This window comes from Callorhinus ursinus, unplaced genomic scaffold, assembly GCF_003265705.2.
Source record: "Callorhinus ursinus isolate GAN/ISIS: 27379988/994484 unplaced genomic scaffold, GSC_fseal_2.0 scaffold18, whole genome shotgun sequence".
NCBI lineage: Eukaryota > Metazoa > Chordata > Mammalia > Carnivora > Otariidae > Callorhinus > Callorhinus ursinus.
The window spans coordinates 2,643,647-2,659,267 of record NW_027397080.1 but is presented as its reverse complement, the minus strand read 5'-3'; the positions used below and the strand labels follow the sequence as shown (position 1 = coordinate 2,659,267).

General features: G+C 43.8%; 1 protein-coding gene across 3 annotated transcripts in view; it reads left to right on the top strand.

The window, feature by feature from the left end:
* ST3GAL3 (ST3 beta-galactoside alpha-2,3-sialyltransferase 3) overlaps window positions 1-15,621 on the top strand; it is a 179,343-nt gene that overhangs the window by 68,562 nt on the left and 95,160 nt on the right. The gene's annotated exons all lie outside the window — the stretch shown is intronic.

The window sequence follows — 15,621 nt, the reverse complement described above, 5'->3', positions numbered from 1 at the left end:
GAAGAGCACCTCTGGGCATTAAGCCTGCATTTTTAGTTGAAGCTGGTGGTTCTTGTAATGGTGGGTGCTGCTTGTGAGTAACAGGGAGGCTTGGCTGGCCTGCTGAGGGCAGTCAATCCATTTTGCTGTCCTTGAATGCAGTAGATTAACGGTTCACAAAGCAGCTGTTAGGTTCAGGCAGTTGTGGATGAGGGAAAGATGAGTTCAGAGGATGCAGTCACGACTGTGCCTGTTTACTAAGGGCTTCCTATGTGCCAACACCGTGGTAGGTGCTTTAGACATGTTTTGCAAGGTGGATGGTGTATCTTTGATTGTAGATAAAAGAAACTGATGCTCTGAAGGGTAAAGTAACCTGTCTGGGGCCACTCAGATCTGTCCGCCTCTGCAGCTCATACTGTCTCCCTTGTTATCTTGCTCTGTCATACCGCGTGTGGTTGAGATGTACTCCACCCAAGTGCTGAGACAAGAGAGGTCAGTGTAAGAGAGTGGACAGAGAGAAAGTTTTTAAATAGACACAAAAGTTGTGTCTACTTTTACAGGAAAAGATTGATCAATTTTATTACATTAAAGTTAAGAACTCCTCATTAATCAAAAAGATGCCATTAACAGAGTGATAAAAGCAATCCAGATTGCAAAAAAGATATATTTATAACACAACCACCCAAGAAGGGGCATGTTTCCAGAATGAAGAACTACAGAAATCAATAGGAATAAAGAAACAACCCTGTATCGAAATAAGCAAAAAGGCCTAGGTAGGCACTTCACAAAAGGGGAAATCCAGATGGCCAATAAACTTATGAAAAGGTGTTCGACTGCATTTTGCATTGCTACCTAGGGAAAGGCAAATTAGGATTACAGTGAGATATCACTGCATCTCTACTAAAATGGCAAAACTTGAAAAGCTTGCTATTCCGGTGTTGGTGAGGATGTGGTACAGGGGAAACTCTGAGTCTTTACTGGCCAGAGGGTAAGTTGGTTACAACCCCTTTAAAAAGACCATGTAGTATCTAGTAAAATTTGAATATACACATACCTCATGACCTGGCTTTTCCTCTCATAGCTATATTCCCTACATAAATGGATGCTTCTATATGTACCAGGATATGTGTACGAGATACATGTACAAGAATCTCTGTCATTGGATGCAGTTAAAGGCCTGGACAGGTGCATTTAGCATCTATTTGAGGACTCTGAAATATGAATGGTAGCAGACAGATTGGGGAAAAAGACTAGAATTAAGAGTGCTGCCACACTGGCAATGAATTTCTCATTTTTCCCCTGGTGTCCCATGTCCTAGACTCAAGCAGTGCACATCAGGGCACAGCCAGAGGGAATTTCAGAAGACCTCTAGTTAGGGCTCTGGGGTGGGAAAGGGGCTCTAAGGCTCAGGCAGAGGGGACGTCTTCCAGGGGTTGTCTTTTCCTGTGTTCTCTCGTGCCTTAGTCCCCAGGCAGTCCCACAGTAGTGGTGGTGGTGGTGGTGGTGTCAGTGGCAGCATGGGGTCTTCAAGCACCTAAAACTGAAGGAGGGAAGCCTTCCTCTCTGATCAGAGGACGTGTAATCCCAGGAGGGTGGGGTGAAATTGGTTGCTTTTTTTCCCTCCACCTTCCTGCTGGTTGGATTTGGGTACAGTTTGAGAAGTGTGTGGCAGAATGTGGTAACTAAGTTCCCAGCTTTGAGGCCAGAGAACCAAGAAGGGGAAGCCTAGTGAACTGGATGGTGCAAGGAGAAAACAGAGGGAAGAATTCAGGAAAGTGATTCCGGAAAGTTACTTAAAACCTTATGGGCGTTATAACCCCTGAGCTGTGCATGCATGTGTTGGATTCTAACCAACATACCAAAGACTTTGAGAACTGATCTGAAAGATAGACCACTGCCTGAGTCCAAGACTGGACAGTGGGTGGCGCCCACAGAGGACACACCTAGGTAGGCTTTGGAACTGGAACTGACATTGAAACCACAGCCCATGGAAGGCTGGTCAGAACTTGCCACCTAAATCCAACCTGGTTGAGAGTCTGGTAGAACAAAAATGTCAACATTCTCTACTGGATTTATTTATTTATTTATTTTTAAAGATTTATTTATTTTAGAGAGAGAGGGTGAGTGTGAGCAGGGGGAGGGGCAGAGGGAGAGAGAGAATCCTCAAGCAGACTCCCTGCTAAGCGCAGAGTCTGACACGGGGCTCGATCCCAGGACCCTGAGATCATGACCTGAGCTGAAATGAAGACTCAGACGCTTAACTGACTGAGCCACCCAGGCACCTCTCTCCACTGGATTTAAGCAAGACCTAAAGTTTCATAACTTCATATTCAAAATATCCAGGGTATAATCCAGAATTACTTATCATGTGAAGAACCAGGAACATCTCAACACAGATGTTGGAATAATCTGATAATGACTTTAAAGTAGCTATTATAAAAATGCTCCGCAAAATAAGAGCAAACAGCATTGAAATAAAAAAAGATAGAAACTGTTAGGCCCTCCCCTGCAAAAAAAAAAAAGATATTAAAAAGATAAAAAAAGAACCAAATGGAAATAAAAAAAATACAATACTGAAATTTTTAAAAACCCAACTGAATGGACTCAATATCAAGATAGAGACAAAGAGGAAAGAATCAATGACCTTGAAAGGAAAGCAATAGGAATTATCCAGTGTGAACAACAAAAGAAAAAAGTTAAAAAGTTGAGCAGAGCCTCAGTGATGTGTGGGGCAATACCAGAAGGTTACTGTCTGCTGTTGAAACCCAGAAGAAGAGGAATAGTGCAGTGCAGAAGAGACACACAAAGGAATAATGGCTAAACCTCCTCAGATTTGGTGCCCACGTGGGGTTTATCTGTTAATTGGTGAAGAAAAAGTATTTGACAAAAATTCAACATCTACTGCTGATAAAAACTCTCAGTAAACTTAGAAGGGAACTTCTTCAACTGGATAGGCGGCATCTCCAAACAACCCACAGCAAACAGCATACTTCATGGTGAGAAACTGCTCTCCCTGTGAGATCAGGAACCACTCCGGCAAGTCCTAGCCAGTGCAGTAGGGCAAGAAAAAGCAATGAGAATACAGATTGGAAAGGAAGGCATAAAACTGACCCTTCTCATAGGTGACATGATTGCCCACATAGAAAATCTCAAGGAATCTACAAAAAAAAAAAACCCTCCTAGAACTAATAATTGAGTTTAGCAAGATGATGGGATATAAGGTCAAAACATAAAAAATTAATTATATTTCTATATACTAGTAATGAATAATTAAAAATTAAAAATTAAAAATTAAAAAAAATTAACAGCAGCCCCTCCCAAACCAAAATACTTACATGTAAATCTAATGGAATGTGTGTGGGATCTGTGCACTCAAAGTGGTTCCTCTCCCATTTTTTTGTCCCTGTCCCCCAAAGTGTTCAAGCCACAGACCTGGCAACCACTTTTTTCTAGCAGCTCTGTCCAAGGTACCATCTTCTCTCCCCTGGGTAAGGAAACATCTACTGGTCTCTCTGCTCATTTGTCACCTCCCGGTAGTCCATTCTCCACACTGTAGCCAGAGTGATCTTTTAAAATATAAGTCAGATCATATCTTGTTCCCGCTGAAAGCTCTCCATTGACTTCACGGTGCACTTAAAATAAAATCCAAACTCCATGACGTACAGAGTCCGACTTGCCGGCTCCCACTCCAGTTTCTCTGGAATCATCTCAACACTTGTGTGTTAGTCCATTTTGTCCCTCACTGCCCTCAAGCCACATTGGCCTTCAAGTCCGTGAATAGGCCAGGCCCCTTCCTGTGTCAGGGCCTTTGTGCTCAGTGTCTCCTCATCCCAGAATGCTTCACTCTTACTGTGATAATTCCAGGTCTGTGTTCGGATGTGCTCTCTGCAGGAAGGCCTTCTTGGACCACTGCACCTAAAGTAGTCCATTCTCTTGACAGCTAGTCCTTCTCTAAGAAGGTATGTCTTTATTTCTTAGCACTTATCCTTCCTTCAAATTATCTGCTGTTTACTTGCTTACTGTCAGTCTCCCCCAGTAGAATTTGCCCGGGGACCTTGCCTGTCTTGTTCATCACTGTGTCCCTGGAACTTAGAGAACAGTAGCTGGCATATAATAGGTGCTCAGTGAATATTTGTTGAGTGAAGAGTAGAAAAATAGAAATGGTGATGTCCATCATGCAATGGGTACTTAAGGATTACATAAAAAAATGGCACATCCATATGGTGCAATACTGTATAGCCATTAAAAATGATGATGTAGACAACCCCAGTGCAGCTCTTCCTGCCCACAGGTCCTGGGTCTGTGCCTTAATAAAACTACCTTTTTTGCACCAAAAAAATAAAGATAAAAAAATTAAAAAATAAAGATAAAAAAATAAAATTACATTTTTATTTTATTTTTATTGACACAGAAGATGTTGATATTGGTGAGTGAGCAAAGCAGGAACAAAGAGCATGTATATTGAGGCCATGAGTAAGTAAACTTATATATGCACATTCACACATGTATTTATGGAAAGAGAGATTTCTGGGAAGATTTTCACCAAAATGTTTACAGCAATTAACTTTAGATAATGGGAATTTCAAATGATTCTTAACTTCATTCTTTAAAAATCCAAATAAAAAAAACTTATTTTATGGTTAATAAATAGCATGTGTTAATCCTACAGCTGGGAAAAAAGAAAATTAATTTTTTTTGGAGACAGGGACTCTGTCTTATTTTATGTAATAATTGCTTGGTGATTATTTGTATTTATCTGCCCTACGAGGTGGTAAGCTCCATGAAGTTTAAGGTACCAACTACAGAGTGAGCCATTTTTGCTATGTCTTATCCCCTCTTTTGTCATGTCGTCTGCCAAAATTCTCCTGCAGCTTCATGCAAGATGCCCTGGCATGGTCTGGACACACTTGCTAGAATAGAATTGAATTCCCTGCATGCCCTGCTCAGGGCATGGCTATTTTCCCAGGACAGAGGAGAAATAGGTGCATGACGCATTTGCCAGCGCTGGCTGGGCTGGGGTGCCAGCCTCCCAATGAGGTTCCACTTTCCGTTGGCCCCAGGTATGTCACGCTGGAGAAGAGCTATGCTGTGCTGGGACGGAGGGTACCAAGTCACAGGGGACCACAACTTATCAGGAGCTTCTTGTGAGGCCTCTCCCTTCCCCCACACCAGTGTGCACCCATTTAAGATTGGATTTCAGTTTGTGAACTTCTGAGTTATTTTACTGGGTCACTTAATTTAGTCTAGGTCGTGCATTTTTCTGTGTTTATTTTATAATATTGCTTTTCCTATTTTAGTTGGTCTTTGATTAATTGATCCTCCATTATGATTTATTTCCCTGACTTGAGATGATGTGGGAGCTGTTTGCATTTTGGCCAGCCCCTCTGGGCTGTTGCTGACTCCCATGATTCATGTGGGGGCCTGGCTGGGGCCTTTTGCCATCACCCTGGGGCAGAGGGGTGGCGGGAATAGATAATTGCCCTCCCAGCAGCTACTCTCTTCATATGCGGGTCTGCAGTTCTTGCAGCCTCTGAGAGTCAGCGTGGCATAATTTAAAGAAAAGAAGCTTCAGAGTCAGACTTGGGTTGGTTCAGCTGGTCCACTTACTGGTTGGGCATCTTGAACATGTTCTCTCTGCTCTCTAAGCCTCTGTTCCCTCATCTGTAGAATGGAGATAGTGCCTGCCCTGTAGGGGCTTAAGGATTAAATAGAGAGTGTAGGTAAAAGTACTGGGAGTAGCGTGAGTATGCAGTAGGTGCTCGATAAACAGTTGTTCCCCTCACTTTCTCGCTTTGCCTGCTGTGTCTGACAGTCCATTTGCAACTGTTGCCAACTTTCTCCTTCACCCAAGCTATGACCTGTATTACTTCTGTTTAATATAGCTTATGACTGTTTTTGGAGACTGTGCAGTGCCATTCCTTCGGAAATGAGAGACCTGTTTCGGTTAAGATAGGTCCTTGTTCCATTTACCCCTCAGCCCTTTGCACTTAGCAATTCATCATAGCTCAGAGATTGGAGCCAAAGACAACCGCTTTAGAGAAGATCTGGCTGCAGAGCTTCTTCCTTAATGTGGTTGGCGTTTTCTTGCCTGTTGGCCTGTCCTGTCTGGCTGGCTTGTGTGCATTCTAATATGAAGCACTGTAATTTTCCGATGGAATGACATCCATATCTTTATCCCATAAACTTTATATACCCCAGTAGTATTCTTCAAACTGTTCCTCTTCGTGGGAAATGTTCACCGATGTCATCAGCAGCCATTAGTTACTAAACATCTACTGTGTGCAGATTATAGGGACAGCTGATGAGATTTTGTGGTTGTTCTTTAGAATGAAAAAGGGAAGTGGGTCACTGGAGACCAAAAATGCCAGTAGCACAGCTGGCTCACAATGTGCACCTGTGTTCCAGAAATTCCATTCTGGGCCTCTGTGGCCTAATAATGAGGCTAGAGTAGGATACTTGGCTTGAGGGAGGTCTCCCTTCATCCTAGAATAGGATCTCGCTGTGTAGTGCGGTGTTCCTGGCTGTTTACACGTGAGAGCAGAGGTTGAGAATGATTCTGTTCGTACACCATGCTAAAATAAACAGGAGGGCACTTAGGGTTATCTAAATCGGGCATTGTGAGAGCATTTATAATTTTCTTTACAGAATTATGAACAAAATGAAATACGAAGTATTATGAAATATATTAAATGTTGAACACAAATAGGCATTTTCAAATTTTTAAGTGAAAAGCTTGAGCTTATTTCAGTGTTCATAATTTTTTATATCAGGGTTTATGCCTCAGAGGTGGTCAGTTTTCATAAATGTTCCATATATGCTTGAAAAGAAAGTGCATTCTCCACTCTTTGGGTGTAAGGTACTCTGTATATCGGTTCAAATTTATTAATTGTTCTGTTCAAGTCTTTTGAATTTTCACGGATTCTGTGAGCCTGGTTTTTCAGGGGTTCTTGTGTTTCCCATTATGATGACAGGAGACGCGTATATTTCGCCTTGTAGTTTTGTTAATTTTGTCTTACAGAGAGAGAGGTTTCATCACCGGGTGCATACACACTTTAGTGCATAGCCCCCTTTTGTTTATGTCCAGTGTCTGAACCTTCTAGGAGTTCGCGTGAGCTCAGAACACTGACTTGGTCCTTTGGAATGGCAATGGAAGAGTTAATGGTTAATTTCAAAGGCTGTAGGCATCTGAAAAAGCACTGCGTGCATTCATGGGTCTGACATGGTACAGGTGTGGGAGGAGAAGAGCAGAGATTTGCATTATCCATGCCACTTCCCACCTGGAGCCAGGCAGAGGACACATGTGTGCTCCTTGGTCGGGGATTTTTATAATGCTGAGCTTTGCAGCCTGGCTAAGGCAGAAAGCCCAAACCACCAGACTAAACATTTCTCCTTCACTGCATAGCTGTGGGCTTGCTGCTTTGACACCTGAGGAGAGAACATCTTCAGGCACTGGGGGGGGGGGGGCTGCATATGCACATCAGCCTACGTTGTGCACGGCTGACTTGCGAGTCCCAGAGTCTTCTGTGCTTACCACAGATTTGGCATCAGTGGACTGCCAGTGAGACCCAGGCTTTACTGCCAGCTTCCCCAGATGCAAATCAACCCTGAAGAGTTGGTACACTCAAAATAGCATTTCTGTTGTCTAAGCTGCATTCACACGCAACCTCAGAAACACATTTGTGTACTGTGAGATGTTCTGGGATCTACAGCCTTGCCTGCACCTGATAGTAAGACACTCTGCTCCTGTGTCCCAGAGCATTATGCCTCTGCCTCCCTGATTGCTTTCTATTCTAGTTTACATTTCCTAAAGATCAGACTTCGGCTTTCCTGCTAGTCTGGGAACTCCATGAGGAACAGGGCACAGATCAGACCACCAGTAACCAGCTTCTGAATGTGAGAGCGCAGTGCTGGTCAGATCCGATCTCTGGCTGCTCTGGAAATGGTGTTAGTCACTCAGGAGCCTCAGGAAGTCTTTGTGGAGAAAGTTAAGTTTTAGGCTTTTATAAATGGCAGGAGGGAATTGCCTGGATGAATGTGGAGTCCTCAAAAGGGAACCCCAAAGTAAAAGCCAGAAACCGAAATGGGGGAGGAGTGCCTAAGAAGAGCCAGGGCAGGTGACTATGACGTAATCATCTGGGTGGGCCGGAAGCGCTGTAAAAGGTGGCCAGACTAGTGACAGAGAGGAAGGAGACAGAGAATCCAGGTCTTAGGGCTACTCATTAGGCTCTTTTGGTCATCTGGTCACTCCGTTCATTCTTCCATTTGTTTAGCACATTGATGGAATACCAACCTCTGTGCCAGACCCTATACAAGATATATATAGTTAGGATTGTTTAACTGCAAGCAACAGAAACTGAACCCGGCTAACTTAAAGAAAAAGGAATTTACTGGAAGGTCATGGGTACCCAATTAAATGTCACACAGCTGGCCCTCGGAAAGAACATGAAGGGCAGTGCCAGGAAGCTAGATTACAACAAACAGTCCATTTCTTCAGCACCCTGTTTTACTCCCTGGCGCCACTCAGCTTAAGAGGGAAAGAGTCCAACTAACTAACCTAGCTTTTGTCAAGTGCCTCTGCTCTGGGCAGGCAAATCCTGTTGACAGTCTCACCACTTGCCTGTAGGAGAAGAAGGGCAGTTCCTTAAAAGAAATTCAAGGGGCTTGTTTCCAAAGGAGGACAGAAGTGCCATGAGGACAAATGATTGTTAATGCTCTAATACTGTGTTAGAGGAGCGTGAAAGAGGGGGCACACCTAGGCGGGAGGGTCAACGCATGCTCTTTGGAAAGAGTACATTTGCACTAGGGTCTAAAGGATAAGCGGGAATTAACCAAGTAAAGAGGACACATTTCAGACAGAAAAACACTGCTTCTCAGAAAAAGTCTTATGTTGAGACAGCTCATGGCTTATTCAAGGAACAGAAAGAAGGCCGGAATGGCCTGAGCAGAGAGCTCAGTGGGGAAGATAGTGCAGTTGGAGATGGAAAGGTAGGTAAGGGCCAAGCCATGAAGGTCCTTGTAGTGCTAACCGAAGTACCTGTTAGATTTTGCTTTGACAACTGTATCTTGAAGGATGAGTGGGTGTTTGCCAAGTCAGCAGGGTGAGTGAGGGCATTGCAAATAGAGGAAACATTGTCTGCAGTAGCTCTCAGGCAGAAAAGCTGCCCAAAGGGGAGTGGCGGAAGGTGAGGCCGGGAGGACAGGTACAGACAGATGAAGAGCTTGCCACATGACCTAAGCAACAGTGCCGATCCAGCAAAAGCAGTGACCGCCAATGTAGGGAGGAGGATCTGTATTTAGAAATGAGAGACGGTGCACCAAACATGTCTTTCTTGGAGGACTGAATGGTAATGGTACTAGCAAACAAAACAAAAAACAGGGCTGGGGGACAGGGTGCAGATAAGTCTGATTTGCAGCATTTCGAGTTTGAGGTGACCATGGGTCGTTCAGGAGTAATGTGCAGAGAACAACCCAATGTGGAAAGGGGTTGGGAATAATATTTTAAGTGAAGGGAGAAGCAGATATGAAGGCTGACCTAGAGATGTTAAAGATATTTTGGAGGAAAATAAAGTAGCTCAGTCTGGCCAGAGCATAGAATTTGGCAGGGGCAGAGTGGGGGTGGTGCAGGGACTCCAAAAGTAAGGTTGGAGTGGTTGCTATAGGTCAGATCCTGATGGACCTTATGAACCAAGAGACTAAGATTCATTCTTAGAACAATAGAGGGCATTCAGAGGTTTTAGGCAGTTATCATTATTATTTTTTAAGATTTTATTTACTTATTTGACAGAGAGAGAGAGACAGTGAGAGAGGGAACACAAGCAGGGGGAGAGGGAGAGGGAGAAGCAGGCTTCCCCTCGGAGCAGGGAGCCCAATGCGGGGCTTGATCCCAGGACCCTGGGATCGTGACCTGAGCTGAAGGCAGACGCTTAACGACTGAGCCACCCAGGCGCCCCGGCAGTTATTTTTTTTTTAAAGATTTTATTTATTTATTTGACAGAGAGGGGCGTGTTAAGCAGATATGACATGACCATATTTGTCCTATAGAAAGATAGCTCTGGTCACATCAGGAAGAATCTGTTAGAGAGGGATAAGACAGGAAGCAGGTAATCCAAATGAGAGGTGAAGCTGGCTTCTTAATCAGGGATAGTAAAAACGGACAAAAGTAAGTGGGTTTGAGATCCATTTAGAAGATGAAATTTAAAGAACATAGTAATTCATGCACCCCAGTGTTTATAGCAGCATTATCTACAATAGCCAAATTATGGAAATAGCCTAGGTGTCCATCGACAGATGAATGGATAAAGAAGATGTGGTATATATACAATGGAATATTACTCAGCCATAAAAAGGATGAAAGCTTGCCATTTGCAAGGATGTGGATAGAGCTAGAGAGTGTTATGGTAAGTGAAATAAGTCAGTTAGAGAAAGACAAATACCATATGATTTCATTTGTGTGTGGGATTTAAGAAACAAAACAAATGAGCCAAGAGGAAAAAAGAAAGAGAGAGGCAAACCAAGAAACAGACTCTTAACTATAGAGAACAAACTGGTTACCAGAGGGGAGGTGGATGGGGGATGGGGGAAATAGGTGACGGGGATTGAGGAGTGCACTTGTTAGGTTGAGCACCGGATGATGTAAGTGTTGAATCACTAAATTGTACACCTGAAACTAATATTACACTCTGTTAACTAACTGGAATTTAAATAAAAACTTTAAAAGAAAGGACCTGGTAATTAAATAAGAAGGAAATAGGGATCAAGGAATTCTCTCAGGTTTCAAGCTCGGCAGCTGGGTGAATAGTGGTACCATTCATTAAGGCAGGGACTACAGGAGGAGAACCAGGTTCTGCACGTGCGAGAGTGGTGAAAGAAACCTGTGTGGGGCAGCCTGAATTTCAGGTGTCTGTAGGAGGCAGACATGTCCAGCAGACAGCTGGGTATACAAGTCTGGACCTCAGGAGAGGAAAAGCTCAGACTGAAGACTGAGACTAAAGTCCACTTTGCTCTGATCTTAACCCCACAAAGCTTAAAAGCAAGCCTTGAAAGGATCAAACTTTCTAAGTAATTTAACTGCATCTCAAAAATAACTAAGGAATGCACAAATATCTTGCACCCAACAAAGTAACATTCACATGGCTGGCATCCAATCAAGAATGACCAGGCTCACCTGAAACTAATACAACACTGTATGTTAGCTATACTGGAATTAAAATAAAAAACTTAAGGGTGCCGGGCTGGCTCAGTCAGTTAAGCGTCTGCTTTCAGCTCAGGTCATGATCCCAGGGTCCTGGGATCAAGGACCATGTCGGGCTCCCTGCTTAGTGGGGAGCCTGCTTCTCCCTCTGCCTCTGCCCCTCCCCCTGCTTGTGCGCACTCCCTCTCTCTCTCTGAAAATAAATAAAATCTAAAAATAACCTTAAAATTAAAAGCTTAAAAAATATATAAATATATAAAGAATGACCAGGCAATTCAGAAAAGCATGAAAAAACAATCCCTAATGAGGAGAAACAACCAATAGAAATAGGCCTAGTGATAACAAACAATAGAATTAGTAGGCAAAGACATTGAAACATATTCCCTATCTTCAAGGAGGTAGAAGAAAATCAGAATATTACGGGAAGATAGATAAGATATAAAAAAAAATTTAGAGATGAGAAATAGTGTTTGAGATGAAAACTATACTGAACCGGTAAACGATTAGACACTGCAGAAGATAAGAGTGGTGAACTAGAAGATATTTCAATAGGAATTATCTAGAACAAAATACAGAGAACAAAATTACTGGGGGAAAAAAAATGAATAGAGCATCAGTGAGTGGTAGAATGTCCAGCAGCCTAATACTTGTGTCATTGGAACTCCCCTGAAGAGAGGGGAGAGCAAAAAATTTTTTGGAGAAATAATGGCCAGAAATTCTTTAGATTTGATTAAAACCATAAACCGATAGATCCAAGAAGCTCAGTAAACCCCAAACACAAGATAGGTGATAAAAACAGCGCCACAGCACATCATCAGTACTTCCCTCCTCGTGTCTGAAGTTGGTGTTTGGGAGGAAAGCCTCCCCTTGAGAGCTGCAGGAAGAGCGAGGTCTCACACGGCAGAGCCAGGTTTCAGGGCTGCTGGGAGTAGAGGGAGGTGAGCCAGAAAGCATTATGAGAAAGATTTTAAAAGAAGATTGGTGAGGGGAGAAAAAAATCCCACAGCAGAATGAGGATGAGAGAAAAAAGGCCACTGCCCATTTTAACAGTGGCCCATTTCAGGTAGTCTGTGGCCATACCTAGTGTACCCGGGAGATTCAGCTAGCTCTGAGTTTTCCGAAGACTTCCTGCTGTTCCCGAGAGCCTGCATTTGTTCAGGACAGCACATTTCTTCTTCTGGTAAATGCTCCTAACCACATGTGTCATGTGGGAATCATGATTTTGTATAATCCTTGTCTCCTGTCGCGGTGATGAGAGCAGGCGTGAGGAACGGATGCACACCAGGCAAACTCCTGGGAGTTTTGCCGTTAGGAGCAGAGAGATGGAGTCTCTGTCCGTTTTCAGAGGCGATGTGTGCCTGAAAGTTGCTGGCGGCATGTTTTCTGACAGGAAGGAAGCCGGTCGGGGAGAGTAATGGCTCAGGGAGGCCCAGTGGTGTTCCAGTCACTTTCTGTGGTCCCTGAAGCCCTCTGCACCCTGGCCCTTTCCACACTTCGATTGTGTGAACCATTAAATTGCCCTTTTTGCCTAAATTAGTACAACCAGTGTATTGAACATTCAAACATCAGGGAATAATCAAAGCCGGCTTCATTTTGTCTCCCCGTGTCCCCTTAAAGTGTTTTCAGTGTGGGAGGTCCAGAGAATTTTTTGATACCACTGAGATAATAAAAATCCCATGGTCACATTGAGTCACCAATTCCAAAATTAGAGTATCCAGCCTTATGTAATAGCCATAGCTTTCAATTCATTCAAAGCTACAGTGACCTCCCCTTCCTGCACTCAGAGCTTCGTACCCGCAGGTGCCTGACCCTGGGAAGGGGATGTGCCCTCCTTGGCCTTCTCGCAGTCCTCCCCAGATGCTGCCTGCAGTTTCTGACCTCTCTGGAATCGGTGGGGAAGGGAGAGAGAGAATGGGAGCAGAAAAGACCTAAGATCCCGTTAGCACTGTCTCAGCTGTTGAGTGTTTAAAGCTAACGTTTGTGGGGTGCTCTGGTAGGCATTTGGAGACCCCCTCCAACAAGGGACCTCTGCTGTGCAGTTCCCCTGATGGGGGCAATGCACTCGCCAGAACCTTGTCAATCTTTCTGCAGCTGCTGGGACTCGGTGTCTGCCCCCATTGCTCTCTGCTGCGGCCCTGGCCACCGTCTGGACAGGTGTTTTGGAAGGGACCTAAAACAAACCCACACCAGCTCATTGATACATCCTTTTCTACAACAAATTCTAGGGGTGCAGGCCAGTTCTAATGCATCTCTCCTTCCATCCAGCCCAACTTGTGTCCTTTACACTGGTCAGGTGCAAGTCAGGCACCCGAAGTCCACCACGTTCCCCACTCTTTAAGGGTCAAAGTGAAGCTTCCCTCACCAGGCGTGAGGGAGAGACAAGTACTACCCATCCTGCCCCTTAAGTGAGATGGAGTCCATAGCACTGCTCTCTCCAGGGAAGCTGTTCAAATTCTCCCTCCTTAATTGCTCATAGCCAGTTACTTTTATATCTGATGTAGGGAGGGCCTTTCGAATTATGTAACAAGCTTTCAGATATTTCCCTTGAAAATTTACATCTCAGTCTAGAACCTCACTTTAGTGTCTGAAATTTATCATCCCAGAGGCTTGGCTGAAATACTCTTTTTTAGAGAGAGTGAGCGAGTGAGCAAGCAATGGGGGAGAGGGGCCAGAGGGAGACAGAGAATCCCAAGCAGGCTCCACGCCCAGTGCAGAGCCTGACTCCCAGCAGGATCTCATGACCCTGAGATCACAACCCAAGCCGCAATCAAGGGTCAGACATTTCACCCACTGAGCCACCCAGGCACCCCTGAAATACTCTTTTTAGCATCCTGTTAGACTAATTTGATCTGGATATATGACCATCGTGACCAAATAATCCTGGTAATAACAGTCAGCAAATATTTATGGAGCATCTACTGTGTGCAGCCATGAAAGAGAAGCGCGTCCAGTCCTCATGGGCTGCCAGCCTAGGACAGAGTTTATAGACCGTGAGCCCACTGGCTGAATCCTGCCCATGGACGTATTTTGGGTAATTCCCATGATCTTTACATTTTTCTTGAATCTGTTGCTAATAGTTACACATTGAGAAGATTTACGTTCAAAGATCCAGATTCTTGGCTTAAAAAAAAAAAGCCAGAACGTGGCAGCGTTGGGCCTGCATCACTGACTGCCTTTGTTAGCTGGCGCTGGTGGATGCTCCCCCTTCGACAAGGCATGGAGTCTCCAGATGGGCTCCACTCCCTCTTGGCTCTGTGACCCGAAGGCAGTGTCAGTTGCCATTTATCACTGTTGGGCTCACACAGTTACCTTTCCTTAAATTACAGAGTAAAATGAAATATCTCTGGTACTCATGTCTCTTAAGAAAAGAGAGAAAATGACGGTCCAAGAGAGCCATCAAGGGAATTTCTTTAGAAATGCAAAGTGTTCTTATCTATTTAATATGCAATTAGTATATGCATGTGTAAAACAAAACTTAAGATGCCACTGGAAAATAATCCATAGATATATCATTATGGCCACTGTACAAAAATGCATGGTGAAAAAAAGACATTTCAACAGGATTTGTTTTTACTGCAACTAAAATCAGTAGTATGAGTTACTATGGGAGAGTATCACATTCCCCCTCCTTCCCTTATTTGTGTTATGTTCTTGCGTGGCCCTGACATCTGAGTTTGCAACAAGGGGAAAATATTCTCTGGTGTCTCTGGAAGGAACCAGCCAAAGCGTGGATTCATTGTATGTCCAAGGGCATCCTAGCCTGGGTCCGAGGAGCAGTAGCAGGCTAGTTGCCCCAAGGTTATGAGCACATGGGGGAAAAGCAACAGGTGTGGGCAAGTTAATGAGATTTTCTTTTTTTATGGAATGATAAATAGGATTGCTGGAAGAGTATTAACCTTTGAAACTAACCCTTTTTGCAAATTTTGTTTTCAGTTTATTTTTAAAATTGAAACATATTTTTTTCTTACTGACTTTTATAGGTTCCTGATATATTAAGCAAAGTCTCCTATCCATTTATCTGAGTTAGAGCAAAAGCAGAATTATTTTGAGGAAAGGCTTTGACTGCCCAAGAGTATTCTCCTGAGAGGCAAGCTTCTGTTGGGCTGTGTGTTCTAGCTGGTATCTTCAATTATAAGAAGAGGAATTACTCTCACTGCAGCTCTGCTGCTTAAGAAAGAGTTCAAATCTGGACTTTACTCAGCCTTGCAGAATGACTCCTGCGAGGTACTTGTCAGGATGTGTAACTTCCTCCTCTTGGCCCATCATTGCTTATTAAAGCCTGAGTTCCTCAAAAGCCTTGCTTCATGGTCTTTTCCATTGGTTGTTTGGTCTTGGTATTCTGTTTTATCCTCAGGTGAAGCCAGCCCGACTGGGAACTGCATTCATAGGCTGTCTTATTTTGATGTGGTCACTCTTTACACACACACACACACACACTTTGCAATCCTTGA